This window comes from Marmota flaviventris, chromosome 15, assembly GCF_047511675.1.
Source record: "Marmota flaviventris isolate mMarFla1 chromosome 15, mMarFla1.hap1, whole genome shotgun sequence".
NCBI lineage: Eukaryota > Metazoa > Chordata > Mammalia > Rodentia > Sciuridae > Marmota > Marmota flaviventris.
In genome coordinates, this window is record NC_092512.1 from 77,666,997 (window position 1) to 77,691,860 (window position 24,864).

The window sequence follows — 24,864 nt, forward strand, 5'->3', positions numbered from 1 at the left end:
CACCCATCTTTCAAGAAATACTAAAGAAAGTTCTTCAATGAAAAGGAAATTTATATAGGTCAGAATGTTGGATCTACATAAGTAAAGGAAATACATTAGAGATGGTATAAATGAAGTTAAAACATTTCATTTTTTCTTATTTGATCCAACATATTCAATGTTCAAAGCAATATATTATATATTATAGATAAAATTAATGATAAATATAATGTAGAATGGAAAGATTGGAAATGTTCTGTTAAAAAGGTATTTAAAATGTCCACTGAAGGGATATAATGTGATTTGGAAATGAGTTTAAGTTTAGTTGTAAATCTATATTTCAAATTCCAGGGCACCACTAAACACATTTAAACCTATAATTGATATGTCAAGAGAAGGGATAAAAATGAATAATAAAATGTATAATTAAACCAGCCATGTGCAGTGGTGCACTCCTGTATTCCTAGCAACACAGGAGCCTTAGAGGATCGCAATTTTGAGGACAACCTCAGCAATTTAGTGACGTTGTCAGCATCTTAGTGATATTCTGTACTGTGGGAGACTAACCTTGCACGTGACTGAGTCACACTCCCCGGCTGGGTCCTGAGGCACTTAGTCAGAGAAATATGGCAGAGCTTTCCCCACCTTTCTTAGGTTCCAGGGTCAGTGCATGGGTGTGTCTTGTTACAGCCCCAGGGTGAAGCTATGCTCACCTGTTCCTTTGTAATATAACCCCTTGCCCTGTTTAGGATAGAATCTTCCATGGAAGTGCCTTGTGTGTGTCCCCTTCTCTTACTGTGCCCTTGGGTGTGGCCTACCCAGATGTCGGTCAACCTGCTGACAGTGGACATCATGAAGATAGACTCATGATAGACCCCCTGAAACCTGACCCCTTGCCTCATTTGAATAGCTTTCTCCTTAATAAAAGGGGTCAGCATGTGTGTGCTCTCTCTCTTCCTGTGGACCCTTAAGGTCAGAGGAGCCATCACAGTGACCCCAATAAAAAAGGTGTTTGTGTCTCTTGTGTGGTTATTTTGTGCAGCCCAGTTAGCCCAGTTTTCCTGGAGTGACCCCTGAGCCTTTTAGTTTCGAGAACAGAAACCCGGCAATGTACCAAAATAAAAATTGAAAAAGTCTGGCAATGTAGCTCAGTGGTAAAGCATCCCTGGTACAAATCCCCAGTACAAAAAACATTCAAGGCAGGAAAAATTAAAAAACAAAAAGATAAAGATAAAAGATCAAGGGCAACAAATAGAAAACAACTGCAAATACAGTAGCTATTAATACAATACAAATAGTCACTTTCAATGTGAATGGTCCAAATATATCAATTAAAACACAGAAACCATCAGAGTGTATTTTTTAAAAAGAACCAAATAGGGGGCTAGGGCTGTAGCTCAGTGGTAGAGCACCTGCCTTGCACGTGTAAGGCACTGGGTTTGATCCTCAGTACCACATAAAAATAAATAAATAAAGATATTGAAAAAGGAAGAAAGAACCAAATCTGCCTTGTCTATTAGAAACTCATTTAAATATGAAGACACAAGATAATTTAGGCTATGTAAAGTGAAGTAGTAAAAACATGGAAAAAGATATATTTTGCTTAGTACTAATCAAAACCAAGGTAATTTCAAACAAAGCAAACTTTAGGTAAATTATCAAATGACAATAGTAAAAAGATCAGTTCTCTAAGAACACAAAACATCCCACAATATGAGCATATCTAACAACAGTGTGTCAAGCTCTTTGATGTAGAAACTAATTAGAACTGCAAAAAAAGAAATAGACGAATGCACTGTTGTACCTGGAGACTTCAAAACCCCTCTTTCTAATTGACAGAATCACAAAGCAGAAAACTAGTAAGGATGTAATAAACTGAACAGCATCCTTAACCAACTAGATCTAACTGACATTTAGAATAACGGGGAACTTCATCAACTGGATGAGGAACATTTACTAAAACTAAATGAACAGACCAATTTTATAGTTTATATCATACTTAATAAGAAGAAACTACATGCTTTGCCCCCAAGATGAGAAATAGGCAAGAATAACTCTCCCACTATTCTTATCTCCTATGTAACATTGTATTGTAAATCCTAAGTAATGAAATAAAATAGAAAAAAAAGATAAAAAGTATATAGATTGATAAGGAAGAATTATAAGTGCCTTGGTTCATATATGACATGACTGTGGAAAATCCCTAATAATCAATGTCAAAACAAAAGCAATTATAGCAAGGTTGCAGCATATAAATTAATATTAAAAGTCAATTTTGTTCCCATACACCAGCTATTTGAACAATTGGAATTTGAAATTAAAAACAACACCATCTACATGGTGTCAAAAAAGTAAATACTTAGGCAGAAATCTAGCACAGTATGTGTAAGAGCTATATGAAGAAAAGCACAAAGCTCCTTTCAAATAAATCCAAGAAAATCTAAATAAATGGAGAGACATTCCATGTTTATGAATAGGAAAATACAATATTGTTAAGATTATCAGTTCTTTTAAACCTGATCTATAGATTCAATGAAATTCCATATAAAATTCCTGCAAGCTATTTCATAGATATTAACAAACCAATACTACAGTTTTCATGGAAAGGCAGAAGATTCAGAATAACCAACATAATACAGAAGAAGAAAAACAAAAGAAAAGACAGACTACTTGACTTCAAGACCTACTGTAATGACACAGTAATCATGAGAGTGTGATATTGGTAAATATCATACAAATAGATCAACAAAAGGAATAGAGAAACCAAAATAGACCTACATAAATACGGTCAATTTATCTTTGATAAAGGCGCAAAGACTATTCAATTGAGACAGTCTTTAAACATTGCTAAACACAAATATCCACATTTTTTAAAAATCTAATCACAAACCTTATACCTGCCATAAAAACTAATTTAAAATAGATTACAATTCACCCATTGTAACAAGTACATTACTAATTCAATATTTTAATAGAAAAAAAATGTTGTTAGAAATAACGGGGTGCCCAGAAGAAATCATACACTGTGCTGGAAATAGGTGGGCAAGGCAAACCTTTACTTCTGAAAAAGAGTGTGGTCCCAAAGAGAATCCAAGTAAGCACACATGGGCAGCTGTTAACTAACATTTATCCCTAGCCAGGTATTGTCCTTTGCTCCTATTAGGAAGAGGTCAGGGGTACAATCTATGCTATTAGCTAATTTTAGAATTAAGGTCGGCAAAAAGGAAGGGCTACAATTGAATCCAATTAAGGCTGAATACTAGATGTTGAAAATGAACCACTACACTTTCTATTTCTCACAGTGGGGAGAAGCGTAAGGGAACTCTCTGTATTTTGGTGGTAAGGAAAGACACGAGAAGTCTCTGTATTTTATGCTCCATTTTTCTGTAAACCTAAAGAGGTCCAAAAATAAAAATATGTTAAAAAAAGAAGAAAAAAATCAATGGGAAGACTTTTTCAAACATCTGCAAATGTAGCCATGAGCAGGGGCACATGCCTGTAATCCTAGCGGCTCAGGAAGTTGAATCCTTCTAACTGCTTTATCATATATAGCATTCAGATTCAAATATGAAATACATTTCTATAGTTTTTACACTTTTAATTAAGATCTAATCTGTTTCTTTCAGGACAGCCAAAGGAAAGAGAACCAGCTACTTTAAGATAAACATTTTTCCAAATAAAAAATAAATAAATAAATAAATAAAACATTTTTTTCTAAGAAATGTATCTGTCATTCTAATGATGGCTAATCTATGTTCACTTCAAGGTTTAAACCTAATAGCATCTCCAACCAAGGCTTCAAGATGAAAGGACTTCTCAGTTGTAAGAAAATCTGTGCAAATCAACTTCAGTTTTTTATATTTCTGAGGGACTAGTCCCAGATCATCAATTGTTATTTTTTTCCTAATGTTGATAAATCATTTTTCACTTATAGAATTTAAGGCAGAGGATAAAACAGATGAAAGAAATCATTCTGGTATCCATTTGTTTATAAACTGTACAAAGATAAGATGATGAACACAAATGGCCAAAATACAACAGAATGTGTCTTCATGCAGTTAATGAAGGTACCATCCATCCCAAAGTGGCAGGAAAGAAGTGTGCATGATGCAGCTTTGTTTACACAGATGTTCTTCAGAAGACATTTCACATAATGAAATAAGTTGCGACATTCATCTGTGTTCATGTTTTTGGAATAAAGCCAGTTGGAGCTGCTTGTTTATTACTGTTTCAAAGATGAAATGCTTTTGATGACACCAAGCAGATGATACTGCTTTCCGTTTTCTGCACACTGTACTTTTGAAAAAGGCACTAAAAGAAACTAGGATAATGACCACGTGTTCACTGGATCTATTAATACATTATCAGGGGGACATTTTCACCATATGAGAGGGCAGATCTGTAGCATGTGGATTCATGAAATGGTGGACTTAAATTCTATTAATACCTACATTGCATTGGCACAATGGCCAACCAAGCCATTATACCCAATCATATTCCAGAAAGCAAATTACTTTATAAAGGTATCAAAATCATGAGCATCTTTGCTTGGCAATATGGCAATTTGTGCATTATTACAAGTTGCTAAATGAATCTACCACCTTTGAAAGGTTGAATTCTCCTCTGACTGGACTGACTAATGCTATAAGGTTTAGTTTAAATATTAAGTTTCTTATTTTTATGTCTTCTGTCAACAAGCCAGTGATAATATTTCAAAAGTTTTTTTTTAACTAAACAAAATAAAATCCTATGGTATAGTTTATTCATCTTTCTCACTTCCTCTACCAATAGTAACCTCCAGCACTTCTAATTTACCAATCAGTTCCTTCTGGTGGTAATCTTGTAGTTTATTTCCTTTAGTTTCCAAGGCCTGGTTAAAATTCTAGCAGAGTTGCCAAGGAAATATCACCAAAATGTTGTTTGAAATGTATCTGGACATATAGCTCATCCAACAATCTTGATGAAACTCTGATACAAATTAAAGACAACATATAAGATACAAAAATGTCCATGGGAAAGCTGATACTGTGCAAGATGAAATGTTCTGCAAACTACTAGGTAGAAAATTATGAAACGAAGTAAGTTAAGGCTGTGTAGGTTTGTTTATTACAGGTCCCTTCAGAGGCTGAAAATTGGTTAGTACTAAGACAAATATCAGTAGGCAAAATTCTTTACTAAAAACCTTCTTATTTAAAAAAAAAAAAAACACTTCTTTATGTAGGTGCTTCCAAAAGAGTAGTGTTCCTCAGAATATACTTTAAAAAATGCAGTGCAGAACAAAGCACTCTGATAAAGGCGAGGGAGTGTTCAGGTAGTTCTTGTAAAAGGCATTTTCTTGCCAAACGGAGAAATTAGGGGAGATGTTATTGATAGTGTGGCTTTGTAGCTAAGTCCTGAGTGACATTGAAAGTCCTTATCAAAGACAGAGTATAAGAAAAAAATGGAGGCATGAAAGTGCATGGTGTTTTATGAAAATAGAGCAATTTTGATGTTTCTGTTCTAAAAACCCAGGATAATGGTACTATTTATTGATGATAGGAAAATGAACAATTTGACTCTGAAGACCTGGAAGATGAAGGAAATAGCATGTAGAAAATAGAAGTCAAGAATTATTTTGGACTTGTTGAATCTGTGATCAAGAAGTTCCTGATGAAGTTTCAGGAGAAAACTGGAAATTTAATCCTGATGATTAGAAAGAATCCCTGAAGGGACAATAAAGACTTGATCTTCTCCCATAGGCAATATGCAAAAATATGGGAAAACATAAAGTAACCTACTAGAGAACAATCCTTAGTAACAGTTATTCGTATGTCTCAGAAAGCAAGTTACTTTATAAAGTATTTATAAAGGCATCAAAATCATGACCATCTTTATAGTGGCAAAAATAAAATGTACAATCCTAGTACACACAAATGTCTTAAGGATAAAATGAAAGTTTACATCTTCTAACATACAGCACAAATAGTAAGACCTCAAAAACTATAGTAAAATTTAATTCTAACTGATTTTTCAAACATCATACGTGTTATTTGAAAGAAAAGATGTCTGCCTTGTCTGGACTGATGTGTGGTCCGAAGAAATCATTTACATTAATTCATGGGCAGTAGCTAATGGATCGGTTGAATGCTAAGAGAGGAGGAAAGGACAGGATTGGAAGACTGGTGACAAGAAAGTTTGGGAAAGATGTGTATGAATAGGTCTCTGAAAATGGGTATAGACTATAAGTATATTTGTGTTATCTAATAAAGATATTAGTTATTTATTTCCATATAAGTAATTATCCCTAGAACTCAGTGGCTTAAAAAAATAACACAGTAATAACTTACCTGGGTCCTGTGATTCATGGTCTCAAAAGGTACAGTGACAAGGTCAAGCAGGGCTACAGTCTCAAATGAATGCTGTACTGGGGAAGAAGTCACTTCCAGTCTTACTCCCTTAATTGCTGGCAAGGTTTCAGTTTCTGAATCTGAAGACTGCAGGCCCTTGCTGGCTACTGAGAAAAGGTCACCCTTTATTCCTTTGTAGACAGCCCTCCCTCTCCATTAGGGTAAGTATGCAAGAGGAGCCAGAGAGAATGCCAGCAAGAAAGAAGGTAGATTCTTTTATAATCTAATTCCAGTGGTGACATGCCGTCTCTTCTGCCATATTTTATTTCCTAGAAGCAAGAGATGAAGTCCAGCCTCTAATCAAGAGGGGAATTACAGGAAGGCATGTACGTACCTGGGGGCATGAATCATCAAGAACCATCCTAGCAGACTGCCTACTGCAGCATCTCATGTGAATACTCATCAAAGAGCATCCCCTGCAGAGAAGGCTGGCGGTAATCAGGTGGACACATGGCATGTTCTGTAGATGTCAGTTGGCCTTTTTCCCCCAAGAGTACCATAGTACTTTTTCATGGATCCTGGAGCAAACTGCCCACGGTGATAAGTCTGTTCATGTGCTTGACAACATGAACTTTTTACAAAAGCTGACCTGGCTGCCCTTTTGGATGAGTGCCTGATCTGTCAACAACAGAGAAATGCTCTAGCCCCAAAGATGGAATGATTCTCCAAGAGTAATCAACTTGTAATAACTGCCTGGGTGCAGGTAGATTGCACTGCATGTGTTCTACCATGGAGGCAGATACCTGTCTTCCCTGGATGTTAACTTTGTAAATTAGCCTTTAAGTAACAGAATTTTCAGGGCAGAAGACTGATTTGAGGAGTTAGCAATATGGTCCGCAACTGATGTAATGATGGTTGGGACTCTGCTTCACATCATTATGGGAGAAAAGGATAAAAATGTCCTCACTTGTAGGAAAGATAGCTGCAACCTAACAAATGAAAACAGAAAAAGCATTTAATTATAATATGGATGTTTAAATGTCTGAGAAAGAGGGCATATAGAACCTGAGTAACCAAAGGAGTACCTGGTGGCAATCATCAATCCATTGCCTCTTGATATCGAATCCACCCTTCTTTGACTTGTATTGCAATATTGTAGTTAGACCCCATAAGTATTTCTCCTCGTCACATGACATAGTGTTAGACTTTGTCAATGGAAGATGCTGAAAAATCTCTCTGTGTAAGGCCAAAGGAAAAGGATATGTCTTGATTCCAGTATCCTTCATTCTATGATGTAGCTGCCAAACTCACTGAGCAACTCACCTCCTATGGAGACACTGCAGCTTCTCCCCTCCAGAAAACATTTCTTCATGTTTGGAAGGTGGTATGTGCTCAGAGAAGCTATTGCATCTCTAATGAGGCCTGACCTCAGCCTTAGAAGTGTGTGGGGGGAGGTTTCTTCCAAGCTGTTCATTCATTCCTATTTACCCTTATTTACCTGCTCCTTTCAGATGCATTTTTTACATTCCTTGGAGTTCTCTTAAAAAAAAAAAACTTTTAGTAATTCAGTCATTTTTCTAGCTAATTAATCTCAATATTGAAAGTCTCCTGAAGAACAAAATCACCCTAGGTTGAGAACCATTGTTGTAGCATCTGCATTTCATAGCAGCTGGCATAATCCTTTAAAAGCATTAATTGTACAAAGTCTTCCCTGCTCAAAAGCTTCTGCAGTGCTCCTTTCATAACAAGAATAAAATTTAAATTCCTCTTCATGATTAACAAGGCTCCCTGCGGTTTGGCCTCTGCCACTCCAAAACTTCCTCTCCTACCACTCTCCTCAGCCCTTCTCTGCCCTTTATCTCCTACCATGCCCTCCCCTTCTTCCCCTTTGCTCAGACCCACTCTTGCTATTTGCACCTGGTGTTTCCTCTTCCTAAAAATGTCCTCACTTTATTCAGGTTGGCTCCAGTATCATCTCTTGAAAGAAGCCTTCTCTGAACATTCAATCTATAGTAACACTTCCCTACATCTCTTTAACACCTCATTCTCCATTCTCCTTCATAACACCACCGGCTATTATACTGTATTTTGTTTGTATGTTTATTATCTGCTCTACCCATTAGGATGTAGCCCCAAGAGGGCAGAGACTTGCACATCCAACAAGAATAGTACTTGGAATAGGCCTTCGGTAGATACTAATTGAAAAAAAAAATGAACATGTGGTTTTGTAGTATTGCTTGGCCCTTTTATAAACAGTACATTCATGGCACAGAGGAAAATAAATACATGTTGTATTAGTCAAGGGTCTCCAGAGAAACAAATGAATGAATATAAATATAAGAGGGATTTAGTAGATTCACTTACATGATCAGAGGTTGAATAGTCCCATAAGGGCCTTCTGCAGCCCAGAGAGCCTTGAGAAATCAGTAGATTCTCAGTCCAAGGAACTGGAAGCCTCAGCACAGAAAGACCAATGATGCAGTTCTAGTCCAAGGTTGAAGTCCTAAAAACCCTGCGTAGAGCCACTGGTGCAAGTCCACATTCAAAGGCTGAAGAATCTGGTGTCTGATGTCTGCAAATGGCAGCAGCTGAAAAACACACACTCCAGGTTTGAGCAAGCCAGGCCATCTTCTCCCTTCTGCTTTCTCCTCCACCCATGTCCTCAGCTGATTGGATGATGCCACCTTCATTCAGAGTGGCACCACCACTGAATAGGGGTCTTCACCACTCAGTTCACTGAATCACATGACAATCTTCTCTGGAAACTCTCACAGAGACACTCAGAACTGTTTTTTATTAATTTTCTGTGCATCCTTCAATCCAGTCAATTTAACAACCAATATTTTCCCATGCCTCTGTGTGTGTGTGTGTGTGTGTGAGTGTGTGTGTGTGTGTTTTCCTAGGGCCTGTTATGGTTTGGACATGAGGTGTCTCCCAGAAGCTCACATGTGAGACAATGTGAGGGTTCAGAGGAGAAATGATAGGGTTGTGAGAGCCTTAACCCAATCAGTGAATTAATCACCTGATAGGATTAACTGGGTGGTAACTGAAGGCAGGTGAGGCATTGGGGGGCGTGGTTTGGGGGGTATATATTTGTATCTGGCAAATGGAGATCTCTCTCTCTCTCTGCTTTATGATCATCATGCGAGCTGATTCTTTCTGCCACACACTTCTGCCATGATATTCTGCCCTGAGCCTTGAAGAATGGAGCTGACCTTCTATGCACTAAGACCTCTGAAACTGTGAGCCCTCAAATAAATTTTCCTTCCCTAAAAATGTTCTGGTCAGATCTTTTAGCGACAGCAGCAAAAAATCTGACTAAAAGTGGGGCTAATGACTGAACTCAGGGCCTTTCTCATGCTAGGCAAGTGCTCTGCCACTAAGAGCACATCCCCAACTGAGCACATCCCCAATCCCTTGATGACCAATATTAACCATCACACATACATACAAATAAATCTCAACTCTTCATTTATATGACCTCCAATTTTTTAACTTTAGAGTTTTAAGAAAAGTTACCCATAGTTTTATGAATAAGAATGAGGGAAAGTAAATTATACAATTGGAAGGAGTAATTTTAGACAGTCTCTATTATTCTATGATTTCATTTCTTAGTAATATATCTACTGGAATAATTTCATTTCAGCTCTTCAGTTTTTTAGAAATATACAGTTATTATATATGAAGATAATTGACAATGGTGAAAGCACTAACAAACAGCTCTTAACAAAGTAGTCTACATGCAGAAACTTTGAAAATAGCACTTTCATACAATTATTCTGGGAATTGTATAACATTTGATGTCTTCACAGTAAAAACAGGACTGCATTTCTAGCTCTATTAATCAGAATATCAATGTAAATAACCCATCTCAAATTTTAACTGGGAGGGTCCTATAATTATCAAATAAAGAATTTGGTTGAAAAATATCACTCTAGAAACTTTATATTCTAATTTGATGAGACCTTTTAAATCATATTTTTTTCATATTGGTTAAGACCCAACTAAGTTGTGATGTATGAACTATATAATTAAAAGAAAATTATTGTCTCAGGGCATGTTGCTTATATATTTTGCTTCGGGATTATACTCAAGAAATATACAAGTATCTTAAAGTCAAAATCTGTAACTTCTGCATTTACAAAACTTTGTAGAATAGCACTTTTCCCATTTTAGCATTTTTCTAATGGATCCCTAGGAGACAGGACTTCTTCTCAGGAAGAAAGATGGCACATTATCAATGACTCATGTAATTATACACCTAGTCTTTAAGTGGTAGGTGCTGTTTCCATTAGCAGTCACAACAGGTGGATGAAGCATACACCCTCTTGACTACTGAGAACATGAATAAACATATAGTGATTTTTAAGGGAGTCATTAAGTTCATAATCACTTAGGATAATTATTAGTAAAGCAAATATGGAGCTTTATAATAAAGCATTAAACTCTAAGAGCTCTACATGTCATTAACAAAGTCGTGATAAAAAAAAAAAAAACCCTTCTGCTAATTACTGAAGAATAAATCTCTTTTCTCCAAATCTTGAGTCTTATTTGCTTGGAAGGTATCTTCAGTTTGTTTATTTTTTAATAGAAAATGTAATTTCCCATAAGTTCAACATTGTAACACAGTGTGTTCATATTTTCATAATATGATATTGCCTGTGCATATATGTGGTTGTTTGTGATTATGTGTAGCAATTGTGTTTATTTACTACCCAGATTTTATCACAGTTTTGGTAATATAACATTTAAAAGGAAATGACTCCATACTCCAAGCCTCAGCTGGCTCTGTATGTTAGTAATGAACTCATCTGCCACTGAGCCCTGATAGCTCCCTATCTAATCTCTTCCTGCATCTATGTCCAGTACCTACTGGCCACCTTCTCTTGCACACCCATAGACACCCAATTTTCCATAGCTAATCCATCACCCTTCTATCCCTCAAACCTATCATATTTGCTTTGTGAATGACACCATCATGCATATGCAGTGACCATGCCCAGAATCTTCCCCTCTTACCCAAATTTCTAATCAGCCCTCCTGATGATCCTGACTCTTAAATACCTCTTGAATCAAGATTCTTTTTAAAATTCCCACTGAGCCAGCCAAGTTCAGTGCTTCATCATATCTTATCCAGAAAATAGTGTGCTAATTAGCTTTTCATCACTGAGCAAATTATCTGCCAAGAACAACTTAGAGGAAGAAAAGTTTGTTTTGACTCACAGTTTCAGAGGTTCAGTCTATGGTCCACTGATTCCATCCCAAAGCACCTTGAGGAAAATCACCATGGTCAAAGAGTCCATGAGAGGAAATTTACTCTTCTTAGGAGACAGAAAGAGAGAGGGAGGATCCAGGGGACAACATATAATCACCAAGGATATGCTCCCAGTGACCCACCTCCTCCAGCCATGCCCAACCTGCCTGCAGTTCCCCATTCAAACTAGGAAGGACTGAATAGGTTACCATCCTTATAATCCAGGCTCTTTACCTCCATCATTCTTGAATCAACACAGGAGCTTTGGGGGAACCTCATATTCAAACCATGACAGATGGTTTTCTTGTTTCCCTTGTTTCTACTTCCCCAGCCCTCTGGCCGCATTCATTACTTGATATTGCTATGTGGGTGAATAGCACTCAAGTCCAAATCTGATCACACTATTCCTTAATTTAAAGGAACTGAATTGTATTATTTCAATTGAATTATATTGTTTAATTGAATTAGATTTTAATGAGAAATTAGCCCCTAATAAGTCTATAGACTCAACCTTTGTGCTCTCGTGACAGTTGAATCTCTTCTCCACAGCCTTTCTCACCCTAGTCTAATGTTTTTGGTTTCTTCCCTGTTTCTACCTGGTTTGAATGCTGACAGAAAGTGGTGAATGGAGCCTTCATCTCTGTATTTTCAATGCAAACCATATAGTGGGTGCTCAATAAACATTTACTGAATGAATATACCAACTCAAATAAATATATCGAAAAATGTACTAAGTTAATTTAAAAGAATCTTAGATAATATTTGTTGTTTAAAATATTTCAAAGTTGAGCTAGGATGTAGCTTAATGATAGACTGCTTGCCTAACATGCACAAGGCCCTGGGATTGATTCCCAGCACCATAAAATAAAATATTTCTGATTTTCAGCTACTAGGCTAGCTAGTAGAAAAATATTTGTAAGCAAGGCTGCCTCTACAGTTCTTAAATCAAACCCTCTGCATGCTGCCCATGGTGTACACACCATGTCAACGTTTAGTAGCAAGTCATTATTCCGGGTTTTTCCATCATCTTTCTTGACCAGCTGAGTCACTTGTGAGGTTGCCCTTAAAATTGGCCATTTTTACAGCTTAACTCTGTCACTATGTCAGCTTGGCTTGTTGGCAATTTATATATGGCCCAAGTTTCTGTAACTTAAAGGTCAGACTAAAATAATAAAAGACTAAAAGGTTGTTGTCATTTATCTGCTTTCTTTTATGGCCCTACGTGAGCAACACAGACATAGAATTGATAACTCGTGGAAGTTCTTATTAAGATACTTAGAATACAATATGGAGAATCAGAAAAAGTCTAACAACCATGTGTCTGTATGTTAATTTACTACTCAGCTTTTAGCATCACTAAGCAACATTTTTCCCCTTCTTTCTTTGTAATTTGAGAATTCTGCTGCTGTGCTTCCTGAGTAAGCTCTACTCCGACAACCTTTGCCTTTTAAAATATTGTGCAGATTCTGAGAATCAAAGACAGCATTATAGAACTGGAGGTGTAGCCCCATGGTAGAGTGTGTGCTTAGCAAATGTGCAAGGTCTTAGGTTCAATTCCAACACCAAAAAGAGAAAGAAAAAGACAGTGTCACATACACAAGACCTGACTACCACCTATAGAGTGTTGGACACCACAGTAGGTTGTCATAAGAATATCATACTAGAAGTACACTAGGCACTCTGAAAAACTAAAATGCTCTTGATAATATGAAGAGAAGGACATCATATGAGTTGAGGGCTCCCACATCGTCCTCTCAAATGGTAATTATACTGGAAAACTGAATGGAGGTAGCTGGGTTTTTTTTCCCCTAAAGATTGACTTGTTTCAAGACTAAATCATCTCTAATAAAATAGTCATAAAATCTTGTATTTTCCCTGTTGATCAATTAATATTTTCATTTCACCTACTACTCTAGCCAGGTAGAAATGGGGTATTCTTGGAGATGGACCAGTAGAAAGATCACTTCTCAGAAAAATAACTAATATTTATTGATTACATATGAAGTACCAGGCATTGAAGTGGTTTATCTATATCTGGACATCGATTTCTCAGATCCCAGATGAGGAAATTGAGGCATAGAGAGGTGAGTCCTTTTTAAGTTCACAAAGCAGTAAACACAAGAGAGAGAATTCAGAGCCGGGACATTTGGTGTCAGTACCCTGGCTCCAAAGTATTCCTCCAAACTGCATCTCCCTCTGAGTTGTTGCCATCAACCAGAAAATAATGTGTGATATCCCATTGCCTTATAAATAAGTAACACAAGAGGAAATTCTTAAAATAAAAAAAAATCAATGGTATAATAAAGCATCGGAATTAGACTCAATAAAACCAGCCCTTTTGCTTAATATTTTTCCAGACTGCAAACACGTCTGTTTACCAGGTAAAATGTTGCTTGAAATATTGGTTCTTGATATCACTTAAAATGTCAGTAATATACTAAACCTTTTGCATCCAGATCACTTCCAGTCAGTTTGTGATCATCAAAGGAATGACTATAATAGAAGACTGTGGAGCTGTTCTCTAATTGCCTCTTTCCCAACTCATCTGTCTATCTTCTTTTTACTTCTCAGGCTAGGGACAATTTTTCAAGTAAAAGGCAGCCTATTTTTAAAAAATCATGTTTATTTTCAATTCTCCAGCCAAATTTAATTTTCAAAGGATTTTTTGGTCTATAAATACATTCACTTAATTCAAGTCATAATATGTGCTTCTCTACAATCCATTCTTTTTTTTTTTTACAATCCATTCATTTAATAAGTATTTATTGCCTGCCAGACATTCTATTATAGGTCAGGTATAGTTAAAAATTCTCATTAACATAGTGTGATATAATATTTTACATTCATATTTTATGTTCTTCTTAACAAACAAAGCTTCTAAATAATTAAAGTTCATTTCAAATTAAAAAGAAATTAAAATATACATTCTGTTACATGAGAAATTATAAGGAAATAGAATTTCTCTCTTATAATTATTCTATTCTTTACCCTTTAAAACTAGGAAATGTAGCTCTTGAAACTTGAAATTTGCTCAAGACCTCAGATAGTGCCCAGTTGGAGACTTTTGTTGAAATATACTTAAGAGTATGTTCAGCCCCAATGGCAATACAGTAGCACCTGAAAATGAGGTCATCGGAGAAGTCTTAAGAACTGTGAAAGGTGAAGGTAATGTTTAGAAAAATAAGTAAGAATAAGATACAAGTGTACCATGGAGGTAGCAGGGAGGAGTCGGGGGAGGAGAAGAAAGAGGCAGGGGCTCTATCCTGTAGGGCAAGGGAGGGTTGGTGCAGCTCTTGGAGGTTCTGCTACTTAACCCAGACAGACTAGACTGTCAGACTAGAGTGGGGGAAGGGTAGGAGGACAGTGTGACGCAAGAACAGAAGACACTGCACAAAGACTCTCTGTTACTTTGATGCTCTAGAAATTTCAAGAAGACATGAAGTGGTACCACTCGAAATTTAATTAAGAAAAGTGATAGGATAATAATCTCTTAGTTTTTCTGCCATCTCTTTAGATAATTATTAACTCAAATTTAAGATAATTCTACAAATTCTAGGTTGAAATATTAGAAAAACACATATGATAATATTTTGTTTTACCTGCCTAATTTTGTTTATTCTCTATATTTCTCAAGAAGGAAAACACTAAAATGGTAAAAGTAGCAAAGTCAGTATTTGAAATACAATTAAAGAGAGAGAGAGAGAGAGAAGAGAATGTGCAAAATTATAAGATTCCCATTTTATCTTATGATGTAGGCTTCCCATAACATTTCCTGAAAACTATATACCAGGTAAATAAATAAATGAAGGAACAAATGAGTTGGGTTGTACTACACATAAAATAGTAAGGCCAAATGCTTCAGCCCTGACAGAACAGATCATCACCATACACAAAGCAAAATCAATGAAAGATCATCATCCAGACCTACCCAGTCTTCCTGGCTTTTGCTGTCATCTCAGAGATACAAGATAAAAATCCTGCATTTGGGCAGATAAAAGATGCAACAATCAATCAGGTTAATTGCACACTTCTTGTCAATGCTAATTCAGGAAGAAAATGGATTGCATTCTAAAGGCACAAAAAAAGAAGAAGAAGAAATGTGACACATAAATCTATACTCAATTAAGTCACATTTATGTGCAAAATCAAGAAGACTTAAATCTGAAATGTTTAAATGTGGTGCTACCTCTAATAATAACCTCAAAAATATTTTGTGAATGGTAAACAAAAAATAGAATAGAGATTAACTATAAACACTAAAATCATAAAGTATAAGTGAATATTCTGATGGAGATGAATTGGAGTGCTTTTTTTTTTTTTTTTCTTTCAGTACTGTGGTTGAACCCAGGGTGCTCCACTATTGAGCTAAATCCCTATCTTTTTTATTTTGAGACAGGGTTTCCTAAGTTGCCCAGATGGCTTTGAACTTGTGATCCTCTGGCCTCAGCCTCCTGAGTCACTGAGATTACAGGCGTGTGCTACTGCATGCAACAGGAGCAACTGGAGCACATCTTTTGGAAGCAGAAATTACAAAAGAATGATCAGAAAATTTGACTACTATTTTAAATTTTGTATCAAATAAATTCTTTTGGTATTTTCTTAAGTTAAAGAAACCTTTGAAGGATCCACCTTTACTTTAATCTAGCAGTATCCAGGTCTTATTGAGTAGCCAACTCATTATAATATTTCCCAGATGATGACCCTGGGACCAAAGATGGTGGGCCTTAAGCTTTTGACAGTTGTCTAAGGTACCTTACATAGTGGTGTACCTGCTTGGGGTTATTTGCCTTGTTACACAAAATAGTTTCAGATTGCTGGGCTAGGTAGCATATGCCTATAATCCCAGCAACTCTGGAAGCTGAGGCAGGAGGATCATGAGTTCAAAGTCAGCCTCAGCAAAGGTGAGGTGCTAAGCAACTCAGTGAGACCCTGTCTCTAAATAAAATACGAAATAGAGCTGGGGATATGGATCAGTGGTCAAGTGCTCCTAAGTTTAATCTCTAGTGCCCCCAAAAAATAAATAAATAAAGTCTCGGATATCTAAATTTCATTTTGAGATTCTTAAAAGAAAAAATTTTTTGAAAGGAATAGGAAACATAGATGATAAAAATTAATTCTAAAAGGGAATTATAATTATTTGATCTCTAAGTAAGTTACTAATGGCAACCTAATGTAGTGGTAATTTATGTAATTCCCAAATGAATTTCAGAGGTGTCTGAGCAGCACATTCACTTGTTATAATGCATTAAATATCACCAATATCCACGCTTAGCCAAAAATAGACCATATTCATGGTTGTCAGGAAGCATTCAAGATGGAAAGGTGGATTCTGAGCCACTCTTCCCATTTTATTAGGAAAAATAAGGAAGCAGACATAAATGGAGCCCTCAACTTAAAAATAAAATTATAAATTATCTTTGAAGACAGGCTGACAGAGCTTTAGATTATTTCTTTTCTCTATTCTCCTGTCTGTTTCTACCATTTTTGTGTGTGTTCCAATGTCACAATGATAATTATTTCTTAACACTCTAATAATAAAAAACACAGTATGTTAAAAGTTGTGCTGGAGCCTCCTTATCTAAACAATTATTTTGTTCTTTCTTAAATTGCAAAAGTCATAAGTATTTTGTATCTTTATATTGATGAGGCATAAAATAATAGCCATCATTGAGTAATTGTGGACTATAAAAATAAGATAAAGAATGTTTATATCCTTTCCTCAATGGCTTGTCCTACAAAATTTTAAGGTGTTTACCTCTTTTTATACTTTTCATTTTTTAAAACATAAACTAGTGTTTTTAGGCTTTTCCTGAAAAGTAAAGAAAAAATATATATTTACCTAATTTTCTTTTATAAGAAAGAAATATCACATACTAAAGGAACTGTAAAGTATCTATGAACATATAATAGCATGGTTAAATAATACCATAGAAAAGAATGATCAGCTAGGCAAAATATTTATATTATCTGATAATTGCCAACAGAGTTTAAAGTACATATTCTTTGAAACTTAGGACCCATTGAATTTCACATGTGTATATATGGCAAACTGAACTTAAATAAAGAATTTAATCCATAAAGCAGCATGTTTACCTACAGGAATCTCTTCATATATTTTTAAAAATAGTCCTACAAAAGGTTCAGAAAGATTTGTCTAGAGGTAAAAAATCTATGCAGGGCACGGTGGCACACACCTATAATCACAGCAACTTGGGAGGCTGAGGCAGGAGAATCGCAAGTTCAAAGCCAGCCTCAGCAACTTAGCAAGGTCCTAAACAACTTACGAGACCCTATCTCAAAATAAAAACTAAAAAGGACTGGGGATGTGACTCAGTGGTTAAGTGCCCCTGGATTCAGTCCCTGATACCTGGGGGGGGGGGGATAAAAAGAAATAAAAATCTAAAGATATTTTGTTCCCTTTTCTCCTCCCCTACTGCTTCCATGCATGTGGTTTCTGTAGAGTTGGAGTTTTTGTTTCATAGATCACAAGATAAATGGTTATTTTATTTTATTTTATTATTTTCAGTGCTGGGTCAGGAACCCAAGGTCTCATGCATGCTTGTCAAGCACCCTGCCACTGACCTACACCCCTCCATCCCAGAAATGGCTATTTAATTTATTTTTTATTTATTCTAATTTGTTATGTATGACAGCAGAATACATTTTAATTCATATTACACATATAGAGCACAATTTTTCATGTCTCTGGTTGTACACAAAGTAGAGTCACACCATTCATGTCTTCATACATGTACTTAGGGTAATGATGTCCATCTCATCCCACCATCTTTCCTACCCCCATGCCCCTTCCCTTTCCCTCCCTCCCATTTGCCCAATCTAAAGTTCCTCCATTCCTCCCATGCTCCCCTCACCATATTCCCCATTATATACTAGCATCCTTATATCAGAGAAAACATTCGGCGTTTAGTTTTGGGGATTGGCTAACTTTACTTAGCATTATATTCGCCAACTCCATTCATTTACCTGCAAATGCCATGATTTTATTCTCTTTTAATGCTGAGTAGTATTCCATTGTGTATATATACCACATTTTTTTAATATGTTCATCTACTGAAGGGCATCTAGGTTGGTTCCACAGTTTAGCTATTGTGAATTGTGCTACTGTAAACATTGATGTGACTGTGTCCCTGAAGTATGTTATTTTTAAGTCCTTTGAGTATAAACTGAGGAGTGGGATAACTGGGTCAAATGGTGGTTCCATTCCCAGTCAGACATGGCTATTTTAGTACCTACCCATTTAAAAGGCAGAATACAACTTTTATCCTGTGTCTGATAGCAATTTGAAGAATAGTTTCCACAACTTAAACATCTAAGAGTTATTACTCTAATTTTTAATCAATATAATTTTTATTCCACATTTCTATTGATGAATTATAGTTGTACATAATGATGGGGTTGTTGTGACAATTCATACATGCACACAGTGTAACAATATAATTCAGCCAATATCACTCCTCAACACATGCCCCCTCCCTCCTCATCTCCTACCCTTTGGTCTACTGTTCTCCCATTGATTTTCATGAGATCTGTCCCCACCTTTCTCTTCCTTTTTCCTCTCCAGCTTCTACATATGAAGACATAAGTCTCTTGACCTTCTAAGTTTGACTTATTTTACTTGACATTATGGCCTTTAGTTCCATCCATTTTCCTGTAAATGACATGAATTCATTTTTATTTATGGCTGAATAAAAATCCCATTGTGTATATATGCCACATTTTCATTATCCATTCATCCACTGACAGGCATCTCCGCTGGTTCCATGGTTTGTTTGTTGTGAATTGTGCTGCAATAAACATGGGCATAATCAACATGACGATTAATGTTTATAAAGTTGAAGTATATAGTGAACAAAAGATTTGGGAAAGAAAGAAACTGGTTCTTATATATAAATAGAGCTATGAATTTATATTTAAAATGAGAATTGCCTTATTAAAAATTATCACAACAATATTTGTCTTCATCTGTCCCATTATAAGAGGAAGAATTTTAGACTTTTGCTTGAAACATTATCAAAATGTCTTGAGTTTCTGAGTAGAGGTTTCTTCTTATTTCTTTACCACCCATTTTTGTGTGTAACAACATTCATTCTCAGGGAAAGTATCTAAATCCACTTAGCTTTTTTCATGAAAGCAAGCCAAGTTTCTCTTGGTTTATTGTCACCGAATTATTTGTTAGATTATACTTATTCTTGTCAACTGAGAAAATTTAAAATCATTCTGAAGCAAACTGAATATACGTGAAATCCAAAGTGGCCTGTCTTTGAGTTGCCCAGATGAGTAGATGAGAAATGGAATAACAGGATGGTGAGCTTTCTGAAGATAAGGATTTGTACATCTTTTGTTCATTTTTATAATCATATGACTTAGAACAAGGCTAGTAGTGGTTCAGTCATCATTTTTTGAATGAATTTATCAACTAAAGTGGATCTTTCCCTCCTAAGTATAAACATCAAAGATAGGAATTATGATCAGATGTTATTAGGTTATATCATAAATTAAAAAATAACAATTAAAGACAGGAATTATGATCAGATGTTATTAGGTTATATCATAAATTAAAAAATAACAAGTAACTTTTAGTAAAAGCCCATTTCATTGTAGTGGGCAAACATTCAGGTAATAGGCCAAACAAAGCTAAATGCATCCACATTTTAACAGCATATTTATATTTATATTTAATATGATATTATATTACAATGTAATATACAATGTTTTTTTAATCTCAATTTAGTCATCGAGGGCTCCCAGACCTATATACTGAGTTAGATAAGGGTTGGAAAAGACACAGTTAACTTTGTGGCTATTTAACTCATAAGAACAAAAAAAAAAACCAGGCTGTAGCTCAGTGGTGCAGAAATACCTATCATGTTCAAGGGTTCAAACTCCAATGTTGGGAGGAAATAAAGGCACATAAAACCAACTTTTATTTAGATCGACTTCCATACTCAGCTTATAATAAGGTACACCTGTAGGGCTTATTTAAAATATATCCCCAGGCTCCTCCATGAAGAATTGTTTCATTGGACCTGCTGGGATCCATTTTTCTAAGTTCAGATAATGATTCTTATAATCAGCTAAGAGGGCAAAGTGCCTCAATTTTCAATGTCTTTGGAAATAAATCAATATGAGAGCAAGTGAAAGAATCATATGAAAGGATAACAGAGTAGCAACTTGAAAAATAAGAAAAATTTATGAATAAAGGCAGAAGAGAAAAATTAAAGAAGTGTTAATAAATGTCAATATGTGATGGAAGAGTAATGATTTTTTAATGTAATTTTAAGAATAAAACTTTAAAAAAAAAACAAGGCTGGGGTAACTTAGAAGTATCACATAATTAGTATATATGGAGCCCTGGGTTCAATTATGACATCACCCCCCCACAAAAAAGAACATGTTTCCCTTACTTTCATCACAAATTAAGTGTTTTAGCATATTGTAATGTCACTTTCTAAAAGTGTGATTGTAAAACTTATGAGAGTGTATCCAGGGGAGGATATTGCCCAGGAAAAAGTGACCTTTTATTTGGAAATTGGATGAACACCTAATGTCTGAAAGACAATTTCAGGGATATGACTAATTCATGTAATTACAGTGTTACTCAGCAGGTGGAGTGGAAGAAAAACCTAAAACTTTGAAATAAAGTCTTATTGACTCATGACTTCACAGATTTAAACTCCAATAAGAAAGACTCATATCAAATTTTGCAGGTGATTTTGGGATCCAATCTGTTAGAGACAACGTGAGCTGGAGGTCCCTGTGTATCACTCCCTCTTTAGCAACACCTGCCCAACCTGCTCCCCTACTTCTGGGACCCAGAATGCCACTCTGACTCTCAGCTCCTCACAATGCTGTGCTTAGTTGTCTTTCACCTGCCTTCTGAGCTATGGAGATGTTGCCCCTGGCAGAGATGGAGAAAAGGGATTTCCTCATGTGGTTCACCTTCCCTGAGAGACTAGTCGGCTACTGTATCCATCCAAACCTTGAAAAGAAGTGTCCAGTTTTGCAGATCTATATAGAGGAGGGCTAGTTAGATGCTTTCTCAATGGCCAGAAGTGGAAGGTCACCTTACCTGTGTTTCTCATTGTAGTCTACCTTAAATAATTTTGGACACAGGTTCGATATAATTAAGAAATAAATTCAGTGAGAGAATAAAAGTGGCAATACATCCCCATTACTGGTTAAGTATCTCAAAATCACACAATGTTCTTTTATTGGTCGTGAGTCATCATCTTCTTAAGATTTCACAGATTGTCCATGGTACAGCTAATCAGTGGGCAATTATATTTCGTGGGATAGATTCTTGACAATATCAGCCACACTATTCTGTGTTCGGTTAATGTATACTCTAAGAATGCAAACCAGTGTGAGGTTGAACTAAATATCTTTTCTACTCGTTCTAGTGGTCATAATCCTGTGAAATATTTTATACTAACTTAAATAAAATATGACCGTTGCTATAATTTGTGTTTTAAATGTTCTCCAAAGGCTCATATATAAAAGGCTTAAACCTGGTTTGTGATGCTGTTGGGAGATAATGGAACTTAGCAGGTGTGGCCTAATGGGAGGGATTTAGGTCATTAGGAGTGTGTTCTCAAAGGGAACTGTGGAACCCCAGACCTTTCCTTGTTCTCTCTTTCTTCCCAGTGAAAACTTTCTGCCAAGTGCCCTCATGTTTTGCCTTGCCACAGGATCAAAAGCAATGGGGACCATACCATGGTGAAGGACTTCATTCCAGATCAACCGGAGTGGCAAGATGTCAAAATAAGGACAATCCCTTTAAGGTTAGGTTGCCATATTTTAACTCCTTGATTTCTAGTAGATGCTGTTAGCTAAAGGTTTTTGTCACCATGTTATCCTTTTTAGAAATGATGATCATGTTTTTTTTTTTGCAAGAGAAATGCTTTCTGGTGGGACTTTAGCACAGAATCCGAACCCACATCGGTCCTATAATTTAACTTGTCTAATAATTACTACAGGAACTGGGAATGTTATCAACTCCACCTCAGTCCTAGAGGTCAAGGTTGGCATTAAAATTCAATGTATGCTGATTGGCCATAAGTAGCTGGGACATTAATGACTGGATCATTCTGGAGTGGTGAAAGATTCCCTAGCAAAAGTTCAAGAAGGACTAACTAAGAGAAAGCGAGAAAGATAAGAATCTCAGGGATGGTTTGAATCACTGTTTAACAGGACTCCCTGGTTGACAACCCTAGTGTCAAACTTGAGTGGGGCCACTTGTGATACTACTTCTACTTGACTTTTGGCCCATGTATTCTTAACAGGCTAGTGGCTTTTGTCAAAGACAGAGTAAATGCAGTTCAGATGATGGTTCTGCGTACCTACTATCAAGTCCTAGGCCCAGAAGGAGAATCCTATCAAGATGATGTAGGGCCTGCACAAATAGACCCCCAACTGAGGGAATCATGATTGGTAACTAAAAATAGGATAAAACCTGGGCTTCACTGACTTCATTATAACTCTATCTCCTTTATTACCTTAAAGTTTGGGTCTGAGTTCTGCTCATCTCTGCACAGAGGCATGTTGATCATTTAAGGGGCGTTCATCTAAAGCTGATCATCTGCACCATTCAAAACTCAGAATAGTAAGGTAAGAGTGATGTATGGTATTTTCAAGGTTTTCAGGGATAGTCAACTGCCAAGTTTTATAACCCCTGTTCAAGATCCTTGGAATGAAAACTGTAAGTCTCTAATCATTGCCTTACACCTTCCAGGAACATGGTGCAGTCTTGAAAGCAGAGCACCCCATGATGATACTACACCCCTAAGAGGAGGAGTCATTTCATGGGACCTGAAACACCACCCTCTCCAGGATCACAGGTCTGATAGATAAATATCCTGAGAAACAAATGACGTTTTCCCCTCAAGTTATACTTCTCCAGAGCCACCCTAATGAACCAGTGCTTCAGTAATGACCAATCAGACCATGGTTTGACAGTTTAATCGTGCCTACCTCTTGACCCCCCTGCCCCAATTCTTCATCTATTTAAACCTAAAGTTATGTCAGTACCTCTGAAGACAGAGTTGAGTATTTGATCTCACTTGCCTTCCCAAAATGGCCATGTTGATAATAGTTCCTTTTCTGTTCTTCACTATTACTTTTTTCATTTGGTCTTTGAGGTAGGTGGCCAGACCCCATTTGTAAGGACCCCAGAGTCTAACCTCTAATTTAGAGGTTTAGGACTCAATAACAGTAGCACTGAGAAGTTGATGCCTCATTTTCTGTTCTCTCTGATTCACTACCATGGAATAATTTTCACAATGGAGTAGAGACATGGCAGTACCAACAAGTGTTGAAATCTGAGCCACTGCCATTGCCTTAGAGTCCCCTCCACAATCAGAATAGATGACACGTATATAAGAAATAAATATTTGCTGTGTTAAGCCACCAAGATTTGGGGGTATTTGTACCAAAGCATAATCAACTTTATCTTGACTGATAAAAATGTTGTAGCAATATCCGGGTGCTGCTCTGACACGGATCTCAATTGTGAATAGCAATAATTAGTAGTCAAAAGGCGGGAAACTATAATAAGCAGTGGCACATATTGGATAAAACTGAGTTAATATTTGTTAAGTTTTGAATCTGAAGTATCTCCCTCCCCATGTGCTAAAGGCAATGTGTCTGGCAGCAGGGGGAAGGGAGGCTTTTGGAAATGATTGAATCATTAGGGCTGTAATGATCAGTGGATCTATCCGTTTGTTGGGTTGATTATTTGAATAGACTATATTATTTGAATAGACTTAATTATTTGAATAGACTATAATAGGCATCTGGGTCATGACTGGAGGAACTATGTCATTGGGTACATGCCCTTAAGGATTATACCTTGTCCCTGGCTCCTTCTTGGCTCTCTCTCTCTCTCCCTCTCTCTTCTCTTCTCCCCTCCCCTCCCCTCCCTTCTTCCGCCCCCACCCACTGTCTCCTTCCCAGCTGTCATAAGCTGAACAGCTTTCCTTCCCCTTCTGCCATGACATTCTGCCTCACCTCAGACCAACCATGCACTGAAACCATAAGCCAAAATAAACCTCTCCTCTTCTAAGTTGCTTTTCTCAGGTATTTGTCACAGTGACGAAAAGCTGACTAACACCCATTAGCTACAGGTGAGGTACCTAATGAATGTGTAACTCTAGGGAACAAGATGGGAAGACAGAATTTTAGCCATGCAAATTAAATGCTTCTGACTATAAATGACCAAAAAAAAATGTATAAGAAAGAAACTCAGAAACGGACAGCCAGTTTGCAAGCAGAAATGAAGAGAAATGG